Source organism: Microtus pennsylvanicus, chromosome 16 (genome assembly GCF_037038515.1).
Source record: "Microtus pennsylvanicus isolate mMicPen1 chromosome 16, mMicPen1.hap1, whole genome shotgun sequence".
In the NCBI taxonomy this organism is placed as follows: domain Eukaryota; kingdom Metazoa; phylum Chordata; class Mammalia; order Rodentia; family Cricetidae; genus Microtus; species Microtus pennsylvanicus.
In genome coordinates this window covers 22,138,461-22,152,759 of record NC_134594.1, presented here as the reverse complement: position 1 = coordinate 22,152,759, position 14,299 = coordinate 22,138,461, and positions in this window count along the sequence as shown.

Genomic DNA, 14,299 nt, shown 5'->3' with positions numbered 1-14,299 from the left:
ATACTAATTCTCAGCCCTGGAAAAGAGACCAACATTTGAATCCTAACAGATTCCTTATCAGAGAAATTTACCTTTTAATATCCTTGTAAAAATACAACTCACTGAGGACATGTCCAGTAAATCTCCTACCTTTCCTTTACAAATGAAATTTAAAAACAAAATGGCTAAATATAGCCTAGAATAAAGGTAACATGGATATTAGGTGGAAACAGAAATCCAACTTCAATACTCCTACTTTGTGAGTCATTGAAAAAAAAATAAAGCTTAAATATCTGATCATATTTGTTTCCTCATTATGTATATATGTTCACATATTGACCACTAACTTACTTTCGCTCCATGACTCACATGCTAATTTGCATGAAGTATTTGTGGTTCATATGTTCATATTTCTTGATATTAATCATATCAAAGATGGGTTGCTGTTAAACTTTGTGAAAAGAGAGCATGATTCAGGGTCAGTCAACGGCTCATAAAATTTTGATTATGATGTTTTTATGTGAAAGAGGTATTTATCTTTGTATGGAAAATAGTTCTATTAGTAAAGGTGGTTTTGGCTGTGACTGGTTAAGTTGTGTCTATGTGTTTGTGTGTGTGCAAATGCCATGCAGAGATTTAAATAAAGAAGAGTTAATCTTTGTTAATTTATTCATCAGAATCAGGACTACTCATGGAACCAGAAGATAATAGGCAATCAAGACCTGGAATTCCTCCTGTCCTCATGTCCAGAGTACTAGATAAAGGTACACCCATTTCTGACTTTTAACATGGGTGCTGGGAACACAAACTCAAGTTTCAGATTCCACAGCCAGAAGTTTCTCTCAAGTTTGGTTGAATTTTTACTCCACTTCATGTTGTTTACTTTTAGCATCAGCATTTGTTATATAATCCTCTGTGGTCCTTTCTATCTTGTGCAGTGACAGGCAGTTAACTAGATTTTCCAGACTCTAGAATACAGGATTCAGCATGGGAAGACACTTTTAGAGATGGAATTCTTGGTTTTTATTTGTGTCTTTAATCCCTATTATTATTTATCAAAAAATTTATTTTCCTTGCTTGTTTTTAGTCTTTAAAACTAAAACAACACCAGTAAGGAAACAGGACTGTTTCTTTATCTTCTTTTGAGGTTGTATTTGGTTGTTTGTTTTTTTTTTTTCAGATTCCTTCCAAATTCTACCCTGCATGCCTAAAACACTTTCTGACGCAGATGACTCCCAATATTTCCTGAATAAATGATTTCTGTATGAAAGACTATACAACCTAAAGGGAATGTAAAAAAAAAAAAAGATCTGACCATGCATGTGTTTTACAGAGGGAAAAAGAGTAAACGTCATTTAATGCTTAGGCTGGTAACATGTTAAAAAATTGATGTGGCTAAATTTTCAGCTAAATAGTTTGGTAAGGTTTCAAATTATATCAAAACTGCAGTATGGAAGTTTAAAAATGGGGAAAAATTCTTTTCATGTGGATTTTTCATGATAGTTGTTTCTAACTTGAGCACAAGTTTTAAAGAGAGTAATCACAGAACAACCTGTGTCTTGATGAAAATGCTGATGACCTCCATCAAAGCGGCATGCTGGTGTGATGTGTACTTTGAAAAAGAAATTATCAGCTCCTTGAGAGTAATATTTATGAATTAACTGTCTTTGTATCTCTCAGGATAAAACACAATTCCTCTTGCATAATGGAAGACTATTTTACTGAGTGGATTTCAGAGAAACAATTGATGTTTCTGAATAGCTAGCCAGAAAACTTCCACACACATGAAATTTAATGTTATAGGTGCTAAAGTGCACTGACTAAAACCATGTAAAAGTAGAAGAGAAATGAAACTAAGTAAAATTGTATATTTCTTAAATAGAATCCTGATTAGAGTGACTGAGTGCTTCTCCCTGTGGAGAGCATTTAAATGTTGCTTTCTGTATTCTCTCGTCTCTAAGCACAGCTTTGCTCTAAAAGTCATAATTTCAGACAAGCTGAATGAATCAAATCATCCTCTGAACTGTTGTGTATCACAATAGCACTGCCCACTATTTGAAAATTCTAATAAGTAGAATGAATATGTCCTATCTTAATGAAACTAAAACCTAATGCTTCAACCAAAACTTAATATTCCCCATCAGAACCTTAGAGCTAAAATTTGGTGTGTTTACCTTGTGTGTGCATGCAAGTCTGTGAGTGTGTGTGTGTGTGTGTGTGTGTGTACGTGTGTGTGTGTGTGTGATATAGATGTCCAATTTAGGATTGAAGACTTTGCAATCTCTTTGTCTAGCTCAGTATCCATGTTAATTACAAGTGAATGAATAAAAGAAATTATTCAGATGAGAGTTGAGTGATGACCTAATCTTTGATTGTATCTATAAATCATGAGGAGTCAGTTTAATACAATGTTCATTTAATAAAATAAGTAATAATAGTCTCTCACATAGGGCTTATGATATATATAGCCAAAACATCTTGGCCTCATCAACAGAGTTCAATATGGCTTCATCTTGTGGAACAGGCTATGAATCCAGTCAGAAAGTGTTTGGTTGTTCTCATGACATTGATGCAACCATTGTATCAGAGTCATGTCCTGCCATTCTGGTCATAAGTGTAATCAGCTGGATTCACAGCTGAGTAGCACAGATAATTACTTTCCTACTCTGGTAGCATGCTTAGTGTCTTCCAAACCTATGCAAGCTAGTCAGTAGAGATGAAGCTTTTAGATCAGTATATGGTTTGGGAATTTCTTCTGTATATGTGTTGCTTTTATTGGTTAATGAATAGAGAAGCTGCTTTCAGCCATTAGCCTAACAGAATATAGCCAGTCTGGAAAAGATATATATATATATATATATATATATATATATATATATATATATATATATATATATAGAGAGAGAGAGAGAGAGAGAGAGAGAGAGAGTAGACAGAGTCAGGAGAAGCCATGTAGCTGCCTGCAGGAGACAGAGACTCTACTGGAACCCCCAGAACCTTGCTGGTAAGCCACAGCCACATGTTGATACACAGATTAATAGAAATGGGTTAATTTAAGTTATAACAGTTATCCAGAAATATGCTTAAGTTATTGGACAAACATTATTGCAATTAATACATATTTCTGTGCAATGATTTCAGTTCTATGCAGCCAGGAATGAACAAGCAGCCTCCCAAACAAATTGGGGCCAACAATTGTGACTACATCCATAAAGCCTGAAAAAGCATTTTTTTTTTTCAAATGGGCTGTTTGTTGGTGATGAGTGGCTCTTTTAAGAGAGGTCTTCTTCATTCAGCTGTAACAAAAATCAATCAAACAAACAAAAAGTGTGGTTTTGAAATAGGGGCTTCCTGGTTCATTTGCCAGCAGGAATTCTGGCCCTTTTAGGAGGCTGAGCACTTGTATGGAGTTTGTGTGCAGCATGTGGCACGTTACTTGGTGGCAGCATGGGCCAACTGGTTACCAGAGTTGAGATGGTCGACGTTGCTTCCACCTGGCAATCTCAGAGGTAGTGAATGGACCTTTGCCATGTTGAACTGGGTGGAGCCAAAAGGCAAACCAGCCTTAGTCCTAGCCTTCTGTGGAGCATATTCTGCTCCTTCAACCAATAGCTTTTAAGATACCAGCTCACTAGGGTGTGGTCTCTTACAGTTTAAAAAGCAGCGGAAATTATGCCCTGTGCTCTTGCTTCCCTGCTCCTGTTCCCGTTGTTGAACTCTGGTCCTGTTTGTGCTCAGAGGACTGTTGTTTAGGATGGTGATCTGTAAGTTCTCCCGTTAAACAAATAACCCTTTTATTGTCCTAATTCTGAACTGGTGTGAGATTGTTTTACGGCATCATTAGCCATGCCACTTTATATTTTAAGAAGCAGTCCTGGTCAAAAAATAATTACAGATATGCATGAAATAAAGACAAATCCAGATGGAAAATACCTCTAAATGGGTCACAGTGTTGGATAAATGTATGTAGGCTTGAGAGAGAGAAGAAAAAGAATATAAATAGTTACTAAAAGAAGTAAATTATTTTAAAAATTAAAGTCTTTAAAGAGACAGAATACAGAAATCATAAATTAAAGAAGTATTAAAAATATAAGCCATGTTATGATGGAACATATACAGAGAGTCTGGATTATGTTTATTATTGTGCTTTACTTGACTGTTTTGATTGTGAATGAGCTAAGTACAGAGAGACATTTCATTGTATGGATTGCTAAGATAAATGAATCTATATATTTGAAAGGTATCTTGACTTCAAAATTTAGGTCTAAGGATTTGGTGCTTTGGAAAAGAGGTTCTTCTTTTGTTTCCACAGATGATGAAAACCTGTGGATTCCTTCCAGACTAATATAGTTTGATGTACCAATCCCCCATGAAGGTCACCATGAACAACCCTCCAAAAATTACTTCACAAGGAAGCAGTTTGGACAGAACTATGCCCAAATTCCCAAATATCATTTATAAATGTTGGTTTACATTTAAAGGGGGTATGCTATAGAGGTTTGCATTGGTATGGATATTGCTCTATTGATACAAATATAATGTAAAATTAAGAAATATAGGTTAATAGGTAGTCATCTATAATTTGCACACTATAATTTGTCATCATGTTAGGTGAGCAAAGTATATGTAGGTGCAAATTTCTCCTTTTATTTCTTTTAACAGAGAGTATTTTTGTACTTTCATAAAGAAGAAGAGATGAGTGAATATATGTTTGCATACTTAGTGTCTCAAGTCATGTGAGATTTGACAGTTAAACAAGAAAGTCAGTGTCATTTTACAATCACACATAACTTTATATGGTACATGATGTTTAATTGAGAATGTAACTATGTCTTAAATATAATCATAGACATTTGCAGGCAAATTCCAATAGACCATTGCATGAATTAAAAATATATAATTTTAAGGCAAATTCATTTCTACCTGTTGAATCAAAATAAATTTATAATTACTATTGTGATAAATTTCAATTAAATTTCTCCAACTCAAATGTGTGAGCCTAAATTTGGAGAAGAGAATATTCTCTAAATTTTAAGTGTTTGATTCTACATAAAAAGGTTGCCACTGCTTTAGGATACATCTTGCAGCTGACTGATTAGTGTGCAAATTTAATCATAAAAGCATTCAAGTGTGTTGTAAGCTATGATGAGTAAGATCAATTCAGATGAGTATAAAAATAATTGCTTTGTGGTAATCTGGATTAATAATCATAAACCACTTAAGCCTCCATTGTTCTCATACAATTTAAAAAATATTGTGATTCATTTAATACCTATTTTAATTGTAGAGTTTAATAGCTTGGTTTGTGTGATTGAAGAACAGCAATAGGCATCCTCACGCTCTCTTCAAAATCCCTCTTCTGTTCTGCCCAGTCTAATCACTTTAATTAGAGAGAATTCTTCTCATGTCCTACTTGATTTTACATCTGGAGTGTGCCTCTTTCAGATTTGTATTCCTCCATCCCCTTTAATTTCTATCTACTTGCTTCACAATTTTGCTGTATATATCCTTCAAAGTCATTCGTTTCCACAGCACCTTCATTCCTCTGTCACTCTCTTATTTATTAGACCCTCATTTTTTGTTACTCTGTTGCTCAAAATCTATTTTAAGGTTTTCTTGTCATCTTAAGTTAAAAATCATATCCATTTGTCACATATGTGTTTGCATGTTTATGTGTGTGCATAATAAGTTTCTAGTGATTTCCCAGATACACATATATTTACATACATACATAAATGCACACAGATAGGTAGATAGACAGACAGACAGATAAGTACAGATATATGCAGAAAAGTTAAATGGGAAACAGACAGGTAAAAAAATGGAAAGAGGAGAAAACAGAGGCAGACAGACAAGACACAGAGAGAATGGAACTACAAGACAGACAAAGAAGAGAGAAAGACAGGGAAAAAGACTCATCTTGTCAGGAGGGATTAAGACACATCATGTAAACTGACAGTCTCTCTAGTCTTTAAACATACAATATAGGGAGGGAGATCAAAGGAAACTGGAATTTCATCATTGATATACTTCCCTACCTGGATTTTACTACAAAAATAATGCCTTTGCTTCTTACCTTCTCTTGCCCTCTTCCTATTGCTGCATGCTCCATATCTTGAAGGAGTAGGTAAAGTAGCTGATTCTTTTCACAGAATCTTTCTTATAATTTAGGTATTAATTTCAACTAATTACTTGTTTTCTCCCCCACAGCACTTAGGCTGTTCTACTTGAACCATAGATAAATCTCTTTCAGTCATGATTTCTTGACTCATACATAGACATTTATCAAAAGCAATTTCGTGCACATTTTCCCTCTTTCCTGAAGATTTTCATGGAATATATTATCAATAAATATTTTGGAAGAAAAAGGAAGGGAAAGCAATGTTTCCTGATTTTCTCCTGTGTTGTATTTCCTTCCAGAATTGATATTACACTCTAAAATTCTAATGATTTGTAAAACTCTCTGTTAGGCATATAGATTATTTCAGTAATATCGTTATGAAAGGCCATTCTTGTCTCATACACATGCTTTGGCTCTTTGAAGTTTAAAGTTATAGTGAGCTTGACTGGGCAGTCCCAGCAAGTAAACCTTAAGTTGTTAATTGCCCTTTGTCCCTCGCCTTGTCCCATTCTTATTAAGCTTAAGTAAACACTTCACTTTTGCAATCATTTAATCCAAAGGAAACATTTACCTGAAAGAAAATAGAAAGAGTGCCTTAATTTTCTCATGAATATTTAATATATAGCGCTGGTCTAAGCAATTTTTTGCTTAGAATTTTTCAATTATTATTATTTATATATATTGTCTGTAATAGAGCTCATATGGTCCCTTCAGGTAGTTTTTGAATTCTTTTCTTAAATACTTATGATTTTTCTATAGAGCATATGCTAAAAAGAGTTTTAGCTTTCAGTTCTTATGTTGAGCAATATATACAACAATTAAAACAATTGGATAAATAATTTAATAAAGGCTTATTATTCCCTGAATTTAGCTAACCGCTGAAATTTTATGCAAGAAAGCTAAATGCTTTAAATAATTCATTTATGGTTCCTAATTTATTTGAAACGTTATAACAGAACCAATTAATTTTTAAAGTCCCTTTGCTAAAAATTATGTCTTGTGAAATACGATGGCTATTTCCTTTCTTACCAAATCTTAAGAATCCCCATTTAATGTGAAAAGAGTCAATAGTGACTTCAGTAAGTGAGATTCTACCAATAATTTCATTAATTGAGAAGCTGCTGGCAGGAACTCTTGTAGACCCTATAACTACAAGAAATGGTTCTACCTCTCATATTGCCAAACTAATTATATGTTCAGAAGTCTTGTCACTACTGAGCAGAACATTTTGATCAGAGTCTTAAATAGTCGCTTCACTGATAGGAAAATGGCAAATAAGGGGCATCTGAGAAAGAGCAAAATAATAGTGGCAGTCTACATAGCTATACGGCATGGTCTCAGGTAAACTGGAGTGATGGTTGGCAAAGCAGCACCTCTGACCCACTTACTGATTGTGCAGTGTGAGCTCACATTTCATGCCACATTGAACTGTGGGCTTGCTAGTATGGTTAAGAAAGTGATGAATACTAGGGGTATCGAACCAATGCTTAGCAATTTTAACAATAATTTTATCCCAGTCATTGTTTTCTATCTACCATTTTCAATTTTGGAAATCCTGTGCATTTGTAATCAATGATTTCCAAATTTCTCATGACTTTTTCAGGTTTTATTTTATCTGCTTCTTTTAATTTTTTAATTTATTTTTCTTTCTGGTTTGATTTACAACTAATTTTCCCTATTCAGCAAGGTCATATCTTCTAATTTATGAACATATGCTTAGAAATATGGTCAAATGTAAGCACAGGAATCAAGTATACACACATGCTTTATTGGTGTGTATGTAGGTGTGCAAATATAATCACTATAATCATAATTCACCATTGTTTTTCCAGTTTCCATGTTCATATACTGCTCATCATACACTCTCTTGGCTTTGCAGCACTCTTACCTCTGTATTGCAAATTATATCACACCCTCAGAAGACTTGTCATAAAGAATATATTCATTTGACAATTGTATATTCAGTCTAGAGGAAACACACTTGTCAAAACAGCAGTGAGATGTCTTTGAATGAGGACCTGCCTAATTTTTGTTTGATCATGGTACATATCTCATGAACATATCAATAAATGTTGAAGTGAATTTGTATGCTTCTCTTTTACATTTCAGCTAAAAATAATGGCATGCACTGAAATCATGGAATTATATCACTTAATAATGAAAATCCTGTGTATTATATGATAGACACACACAAGAAGTAACTTCTTTGTACTGCCAGTTCAGGTAGTTCCTTCTGACTATAACGCCAGCATTGATACAAACATTATTTTTCTTTGGATCCACTAGGCTCTTTCAACTTCTGGTTTTCTGCCAAATGGCTGAAATTGCTGGGGGCTAGGAGGATTGGTAAATCTTGAGTTGAGAAGGAGAACTTAACAGCGGTTTCCTAGGTGTGACTTTCCTGTTCCCCAGTGCTCAATGCTATGGCTGTTTTGTCAGTGGTACTGGCCTCTATCCCACTTTTAACACGGCCACGTCAGAATAAGTGCTACTTTAATGTCCTGCTATGTGCTGTGTGCCCAGATAGAATCTAGGCATGAAAATGAGAATTAGCTTTTTGCACACGAGACTCAACTTTTGTAGATGGTTTATTTCTTTCTTAAAGTGATTAAATTTGCTGTTTGACAATTTCATACATTTGCATACTGTTCTCTGATTACCCTCTCCCCGTACACTTTTTCCTTTCTCACAACCATGCATTTTCGCTTCATTTTGTTCTGTTATTCTCTGACTTTGATCAGCCTTGCTTTGTGATCACTGGTTGACGACTCTTCATTGAATCCTGCTGTAGGAGGGGGCTGGCTGCTTGTTTTTCCTGGCTGCCTGGCTAGCTTAGCCCCCAATTTAACAACACAGAAAACGTATTAATTAAATTACTGCTTGGCCTATTAGCTCTAACTTCTTATTGGCTAACTCTTATATCTTAGTTTAACACATTTCTAGTAATCTGTGTATTACCACAAGGCTGTGGCTTACCAGGTAAAATCCCCAGCCTGTTGTAAGGACCATCTTGTTCATCCTGGCCGCCCAGAACCAAAATAATCACACATAGATTGTATTAATTAAACCATTGCTTGGTCCATTAGCTCTAGCCACTTATTGGCTAACTTATAACTTAATTTATCCCATTTCAAGTAATCTGTGTATAGCCATGTGGCAGTGGCTTACCGGAAAAGTTTTGGCATGTATGACTCCGGCAGCAGCTCCATAGCATCTCTCCAACTTTCTTCTCCCAGCATTCAGTCCAGTTTTTCCCCACCTACTTAACTTATGCCCAATCAACAGGCCAAGACAGTTTCTTTATTCATTAACCAATAAAAGCAACACATACAAGAAGTACCTCCCACACCAGCCTGCTTAGCTCATTTTTTTTTTTGCATACACAAATTAACCACCAACTCTCTTTGCCCAGGTATCCATCACTAGCCCGAAGTTCTAAAAGGAGAGGTAGAGCCTCATGTGCTACTCCCTGAATGATTAGCTATAGATTGTCAGTCTGTATAGGCCCAGCACAGGCAACCTAAGTTGTTGTGAGATTATTTGCTGTTAAAATAACTGTGCCATGGCCTGAGGATAGCTTTTCACGTTCTTACTTCCTGACATCTAGTGCTTACCTCTTATCACCCCTGGGCCTCAAAGGGAGATGTATAAATGTCACTTTCAGAGATGAGCATTAAATCATCACACATTCACCATTTCACTAGAAAAACAATGATCTCTGATTAAAGCTGAGACTCTTTTGTCTATGAGCACAAATGTTATTATTTAGAAGGCAGTTTAGCACAATGTCAATGTCTTCAAACAATATGATTAAATTCCCCACTATGGCCTGTAAGTCGTGGGGTTTTTGCCTAGATTTACTGACTCAGGCATGCATTCCCTCCTGTCAAGCAGGTCTCTAATCCAATCCAGGAACAGCTGGTTACCTGCATGTCTGTTGTTCCAAGATTGCTCCAGTGGATATATAAGCAAGAATTATTTTCACAGAAAATATCAAATGGCAGAAGATAGAATTCTTATTCATCGTTAGTGGAGGTGTAGATTAATGTAGCCACCTTGGAAATCAATGTGAATGTTGCATGAAAATGTAGAAATTTAACCACCCACAAGGTATGGCCATACCACTCTTTGGAAAACACCCCAAAGACTATATCTTACTATAGAGATACAAGTGCATTTATGATCAATGCTTTTCTATTATAGTAGTTAAGAAATTAAAGTAGCCAGATGTTTGTCAATAGAAATATCTCAATGATGAAAATGTGGTAAGTATATATAATGAAATTTTTTTTTTTACCTATGAAGAAAAAATGAGATTTGCCCATAAATGGGTGGAGCTAAAACTTAGAAATGGAGAGATAAAGACAACATGTTCTCTTTAATATAGAGAGCCTTGCTTTTAATCTTTCTATTTGTATGTTTATTTTGGAGGACACATGGATGGGTGTCTGGGGACTAGAAAGTGGCACTAAAGCTGAGATGCTTAATCAACAGGGATAGTTAGTAGATCATGGGTGATAGAAAAGGACAAAGGGGAAATCTGAATGTAGAAATGTTTAAACAGAACTGGGAAGGAAGAATGAGAGTCAACAAACCAGGGATGGAGAGCAAACCAAAATAAGGGTTGTATGTAAACTGTATGGAAACTTACTCTTTTGCTACCCAATCAGAAAATATAAATAAAATAAATTAGGGTTTCGAGGGAGATGGTTCTGCAGTTAAGGTACTTATTATTCTTACAGATCCTGGCACCTCACATCCATCTGTAAATCCAGATCCAAGGGATCCAGCACTCCTTTCTGTCTTCCTTAGGTACCAGTGCACATGTGCACACTCAAAGGCAGAAACTTTTGTATAAACATAATTAAAAATAAAATAAAGATAATTTTAAAAGGAGAAAGAAGGAAGATATTATGCATGGCTGGAAAATGTTATTCCAAGAAACCATTATATATCAAATCCCAGTACCTGTTGTGAGATATTTTCTTATGAGTTGTTGATTGATCTGAGAGGACTATAAATCTCCAGAGCAATGCAGTCTCCTTTGATGACTTTTGGTTACCCATTGAAACTAAATAGTAAGGCCCTATTGCTGAAGATAGCACAGGTGTCTATCAGAAGACTAGAACTGAGCCAGAAACTTCCACTGTGATTTTCATACTGCTAAACTCCAGCTGTTGGGGATAGAAGGCTCTAGTGGTCTTCATCCAGTTATAAACTCTATGATTTATGTTGTGCATAAGAATCTTAACTTAAAACCCCACTCAATTTCTGTCCATGTCATACCAAATTGCCTGAAATGATAAATTCCTAAGTCTTAGACTTCTCAATACCAATCTTTAAGTACTCTGCCTACATTTCAGAGCCTTGAGATTTCTAAGGATTTCATGAAGGGGCAAATATAAGGTTATTGGATACTTCTGTTGGCATCCAAATTCTACGTCTTATTTTACTCTTTCTTGACTGTTGGATTCATCATTTCTTTTCACCTTTGAACATTTTTTTTTTTACTTTCCACAGCTCCACTGGCAAAAAGCTGTTGGTTTTAGAAAATTTTCATGAATGTTGATAATAATACAATCTCAATTACATGTACCATACAATATAAAGTTTGGTATTGAAAACTGGATATTACTTTTTCTAAAGCTCCCAAGTATAACAAATATCAGGAATCCATTCTGTGTTTCATTCATTGCTGCTGTTTCTTGTTCCTTTGTGGCTAAACCTCCTCATGAGGAACTCTGTGGTCATCTGGAACATTCTATTGCCTTTCCTGCCTCCCATTTTTCTACATTCTCTCTAGAGTATCTAATGAAATATAAATTGATTAATTTCTCTGATATCTAGAAGTAATGTTTCCATATCTAAAAGCTTTACTTTCTTATGATTTGTTATCCCCTTATTTAGTTTAAAAGTGATGTGACCATTTGCTTTTCTTCAGTGTTCATCAGGTTATGTTGATATATGTACAGGACTCTCAAGACAGTATGCAGTGATAACAACAGCAACATCAATAGCAAAATGCTTGGAGTGAGTCATGCGTTTTCAAATTCAATTTGATGTGCAAACTAGAAATAAAGATTAAGCAGGGGTAATACACATTTAGGGAGCTTCTAGAATCTGTTTCCTGTCTATCTTTGTCAGTGAAAAATTGGATATGAAGCCGGGCGGTGGTGGCGCATGCCTTTAATCCCAGCACTCGGGAGGCAGAGGCAGGCGGATCTCTGTGAGTTCGAGGCCAGCCTGGTCCACAAGAGCTAGTTCCAGGACAGGAACCAAAAGCTACGGAGAAACCCTGTCTCGAAAAATCAAAAAAAAAATTGGATATGAGCAAATCATCCTTGCAAAAATATTGGTAATGGTTGTATCTGCAGTCACTTTCTTGAAGTTTGCTTCTGTCTCATGTTTCTTCCTTCAGACTTACAATTTTGTTCCTTACTTTAGGAATCCTGTCACTGGTTTCCATGAAGGGAGAATTTTACCATGAAAGGATTCTGAGTTTTAGTCCCTGCAGTTGCAAGATTACAGAAAAATCTAAAATAGGAACAATTGGTATTAACATATAATAGACTGAATTTACTGCTCAAATATCACCTCTCTCCTCCTCTAACACATGTAGGCATTGTTCATGTATATAAAGACTAACAGAGATTCATGACTAGAATTTATTTTTATTTTTAGATGCTGTAAACACTTCACATTAAAAGAGAAATTTTTTTGCAAGATGAACTTGCATACATTTAAGGAAGGTGTTGTAGACTTTAATGAAGTCAGCAAATTTAAATAGAAAACATTGAAAATTGTGCATCTGGATGAGTTCACTAGTTTAAAATTAAAAGGACCACTGGCAAGGACAGTGACAAAGTGCCTGAAATAGTGAATGATTTAAATATCAAGTGATAATGAGAGGTGTGGGGAAAACCTAATAAAGTATTCAATTACTTTCTTTAGCAATATGTCTTTATGACGTTATTTTTTTTCAGCCAGACATTAAATGAAGACTATCGTATGAATGTACACTACAGCATTAAATGACAACTATGTATTTAAAATATTAACAGTAGAATCATTTCTAATAAATCTTATGTTTAGCGTATAGTACAAAGCACAAAGTGCTAGAAAACTGTATTTAGCCACCAAGACAGTACTTGCCCATAATAATATAGAGAAGAGGAAAATATACAACAAAAATTAATAATTTGAGGGATATTAGGTTAGTTAGAATTTACACTCATGTGACTTTGAATAATTATTGAGATTACTTTATAACATTTATTGTTTCAGAAATCACTTCCTTCATTGGAATGCCTTTTTTGAAAGGAGACAATATCTACGCTTATGTAGATATAGAATTTTAGATATATTAAAAAATTATGCCCCTTTATTGTTTTATACACCTTGAATTATATATATATATATATATATATATATATATATGATTACTAAGACTGCTATCTTGACAATGCAAACTTTTAATCATACCAATTTTAAGAGAGTTTTTATATGAAATCTTCTAGACATAGTGCCTAAATCATAGAAAGAACTCAAAATGTTAGTTCATTTTAGTTAAGTTACATCATAATTGGTTGTCAGCGGGTATGTTCTCTGTAAGAAATAGATAAAGAGCATGACATTTTGAAGTTCTCAGATATTTATAGAGGAGTAGACCAACTAATGCTGTTTTCTCACTTTTCTCTTCTCTCATTCTGCAGTGACAGAATCTTCACTTTTAAAATAAATTTACTTACTTAGTTAGTTACGTTATTTATTTATTTTACAGCTAATGTTTCCTTCCCTCCACACTTCCCTCTGCCCCCATCCCTTCGTACACCCCCTCATCCACTACTCCTCTGTTTTTGTTCAGGAAAGAACAGGCCTCTTATATATATCAACAGAACATGGTATATAAAGTTGAGGTAAAACTAAGAACTTTGTCTTGGATTAATGCTGAACAAAGCAAGCCAGTATGAGGAATAAGGTTCTAAAAGCCAGGAAAAATTCACAGCAGCCTCTGCTCTCACTGCTAGGAGTTCCACAAAAAGACCAATTTACACAACTATCACATATATGCAGGTTCCCTGGCTGTTGGTTTCTCTGTGAACCTCTATCTACCTGAGTTAGTTGAGTTTGTGTGTTTTCCTGTAGTGTCCTTGACCTTCTAGTTCCTGCAATTTCTTTCCCTCTTCTCCAGGATTCCCC